The sequence below is a fragment of the Cupressus sempervirens genome, chromosome 4, assembly GCF_028749045.1.
Source record: "Cupressus sempervirens isolate cs-2001-9-10 chromosome 4, ASM2874904v1, whole genome shotgun sequence".
Taxonomy (NCBI): domain Eukaryota; kingdom Viridiplantae; phylum Streptophyta; class Pinopsida; order Cupressales; family Cupressaceae; genus Cupressus; species Cupressus sempervirens.
This window is the reverse complement of record NC_143121.1, coordinates 23,898,230-23,901,888: the sequence shown is the minus strand read 5'-3', so window position 1 is coordinate 23,901,888 and position 3,659 is coordinate 23,898,230. Positions and strand designations below refer to the sequence as shown.

The window sequence follows — 3,659 nt, the reverse complement described above, 5'->3', positions numbered from 1 at the left end:
GACACAAAAGCAATTAAATGGTTTAATGAATAATGGGTGGGAGTAGTTGGATTTAAAACTTAATAGTCACGATTTCCTTTCACCGTTAGGCCCCGTTTGGTTGCTGGAAGATAAGGGCCAAAACCGGGTTATCAGGAGTAAAACCAGGTTTTGCAAAAAAACTTTGGTGTTTGGTTGGTTAAAATTATAACCTGGTTTTCAATTTCATCTTCCAATTTTAGTCAAAAATTGGAAGAAGTTTCTTCCAGTAAAAAGGTGGAATTCGAAATTAAAACCAAGTTTTGAATTTTATGACAGTTTTTTTAATAATATTGTGGGGTCCACTGTATATTCATCTTCCGCATTAACCAAACGGACCATTGGCTTTCCAAACCACAAAACCAGGTTTTCGAAAACCTGGTTATAAGATAACCTGGTTATGCCAAAAATTCATCTTCCCCAACCAAACGGGGCCTTACAGAGCAACTTTGAACATTGAGAAGCAGATGGGAGACGGGGGTGTGGAGTGGACCCCACAGTACCACACTAAGCAGGTCAAAGCTTAGTGTGCGATGTGTAAGCCGCGCGGAGTAGGAGACAAATGTGCGATCTTTTTTCAAGACTTAAATCTATCACGTAAAACAATTTGTGCCGCTGTAGACTTAACGATCGCCAAGTGCAAACAGGTCTTATAGATTTCACACAGAAATGAGTATCTCCAATATTATTGACAATCTATAAGGGGTAGGGTATAATCACTTGTAATAGTCAGACATTTAATGATTTGCGCCTCCAGAATGAAAGGCAGGAGCACCAACATCAGTCAGATGGATCAAATGGAAGCAAACTGACAGAAATTTTACAGATCGAAAAGAACAATGCATAAGCATATTAATTGCAGCAAGAAGATGCTTTCGATGAGTTTTTACATGCTCTATTACTGTCGATGTCATATCTTACTCCTAAAGCAAAGTTAATGCGTGGTTAGGCCCCCTACCATTCGTGACGCGATTAAAAACTGTAGATAAGCCTAACGACTAAGATGAATTTTTTTTCAAAGAAGACGACATTAAAAACTGTAGATAAGCCCGTTGAAATGGTAAGCCCCTAGTTTAAAACATCAAAATGATTATTTTAAAATAACGTACAAATAAATGTCAACCCAGAACAGTTAAAAGGTGATAAGCAATCTACGTTTCAAATCGCCTCAATGGCAGCCATTTGCTATCCACAATTCCCCACCGTCGGATGTTACTTTTTAGCTCCTCACATTCAAATAAGGGAACGCCTCCAGAGTAAATATAACACAAGAATAACGCTCGCGAGGAATATTTAATCGTTGAGAATACGTCGTGGGCGGCTTCGGTACAGAAGAGGCAAAACAAAATTCTGAGACGAAACAGACAGAAACGTGAAAATCGAAAGCTTAACTTGGTGAAAAAGTGATATTTTGCCGTCAGAGTCACAGACAGATCATGATGTCCCTCTCAGACGATAAACAAATGTATATCCTCAATTCAAGTACGTCAACATACAAATTCTATTGGAGTACAGTCGGAGAAATCAAGAATCATAATCGAACAGCAATTAGATTTAAGCCGTGTGATTTGAATTTTAAACGATAAGCACAATGATATAGATTTCGGGTCTAATCCTCAACCAATATACCTTGAACAGCAAATTCACTTCACAGAGACGTGGTAAAATTAAATTAGTATTTTCACACGTGAATTGAATTCTTTCTACCATATAAATAGGGTCTCAGTGTTACAAACATTAGCAAGTCTTCATCTATCTTCCCAGTTGTGAAGCTTTATTTAGCTTTTGATTGTCTTTTGGATTTCGAGGATTTTTGAAATGGGTATTCCAGTGATTGATGTGAAGAACATTGATGGAGGAGACAGGAAAGCCATTATGGCTCAAATCGCACAGGCTTGTGAATCTCCCGGATTTTTTCAGGTATTTATGCTTGTTTCATATTAAACCATAAATCATTCATTACAAAATTATGTGATTGGTAAGCTGAAATTGAATAAACTGGTTTATTTTTTCAGATTACAAACCATGGCATTGACCATGGTCTTCTGGACCGTGTGAAGGAGGCATGTTCACAGCAATATAAGATTAACAGAGAGAAAAACTTCAAAGACTCTACACCAGTAAGGGCACTTAACAAAGCGATTGAGGCTGAGGCTGAAGCAAAGGGAAATAATGTTGTGAAGATTGAGAATTTGGACTGGGAAGATGTTTTCCAAGTCCACGAGATGAAAGAGAAAAATTCTTGGCCTTCAGAACCCAAAGATTTCAAGTACGTACAATATCAATCAATTCTAATCTATACTGCTGGACATTAAGTTATATTTGATCTTTCTATTTAATTTCCATTAGCAATTTACAAACAAAATTAGTAAAATCAATTCATGTAGTTTTACTTTAGTACATATTATTTTCCTGTAATCTAGGATAGCAGAATCAGATTAGGCTTTTTAATTCATTTGATACAATATCAATCAATTCTAATCTATACTGCTGGACATTAAGTTATATTTGATCTTTCTATATAATTTCCATTAGCAATTTACAAACAAAATTAGTAAAATCAATTCATGTAGTTTTACTTTAGTACATATTATTTTCCTGTAATCTAGGATAGCAGAATCAGATTAGGCTTTTTAATTCAATGCAAACATCTAAAACATTAATATTTGCAATCTCTACAGGGATATAATTGAGGAGTTCCGCAGCCAAATATTCAATCTGACGGAGAAATTGTTGGAAATAATATGTGAAAGCTTGGGACTAGAGAGAGAATATCTGAAACGGGTATTTGCAGGGGAGAAGAAGGAGGAGCCATTCTTTGGCACCAAGGTGAGCCATTATCCTCCATGCCCAAGGCCAGATCTGATAAAGGGAATCCGTGCTCATACAGATGCAGGTGGCCTTATTCTCTTGTACCAAGATGATGAGGTTCCTGGCCTTCAAGTGCTCTCAACAATGGCAGCTGGATTGATGTGCAACCTATGCAACACTCAATTGTTGTGAACATTGGTGATCAGATAGAAGCAGTGAGCAATGGGAAGTATAAGAGTGCATGGCATAGAATTCTCCCAACAAAGGATGGAAACCGATTATCAGTGGCATCCTTCTATAATCCCTCATACAATGCAGTAGTCAGCCCTGCACCTCAGCTCCTTGCACAAGCCAATGGGAATGCTGCTCTTGAATTAGCTGCTTATCCAAAGTACGCATTTGGTGACTACATGAAGATTTACTCTGACCAGAAATATGAAGAAAAGGAACCTCGTTTCAAAGCAGTGGGGGGGTTGAATTAACAGTTTTCATACGGATGGAAAACATGGTCAATAAATTTAACGCCTTTTTAACTATTTAGAATATATTTGGCGTGTAGAATATAGGTTCAATTTGAAAGCAATAGCCATCTTGGTTGATTTCCTGAGAGTGTTCCAGTTCATTTGTTGAATGATTGTTCTCTCAATGTAACCTATACTAGCTTATATATATTATATATATAAAATAAGCTGAGAGATATCCTTCTCAAGGCGCCTATTAAACTAAGTGAGATTATGAAAATAGGAGCCTCGAGAAGGATATCTCTCTGCTTATTTTATATATAAAATATATATAAGCTAGTAGCACTCGCGATAGAAGAATGAAAGACA

General features: G+C 36.9%; 1 pseudogene across 1 annotated transcript; it reads left to right on the top strand.

Moving 5' to 3' along the window:
- The first annotated feature begins 1,747 nt into the window (after nucleotides 1-1,747).
- Nucleotides 1,748-3,433, top strand: LOC149559733 (1-aminocyclopropane-1-carboxylate oxidase-like; annotated as a pseudogene). Its single transcript, XR_016363621.1, has 3 exons — nucleotides 1,748-1,938; nucleotides 2,034-2,287; nucleotides 2,700-3,433. The product of XR_016363621.1 is annotated as a 1-aminocyclopropane-1-carboxylate oxidase-like (transcript).
- Nucleotides 3,434-3,659: the final 226 nt, after the last annotated feature.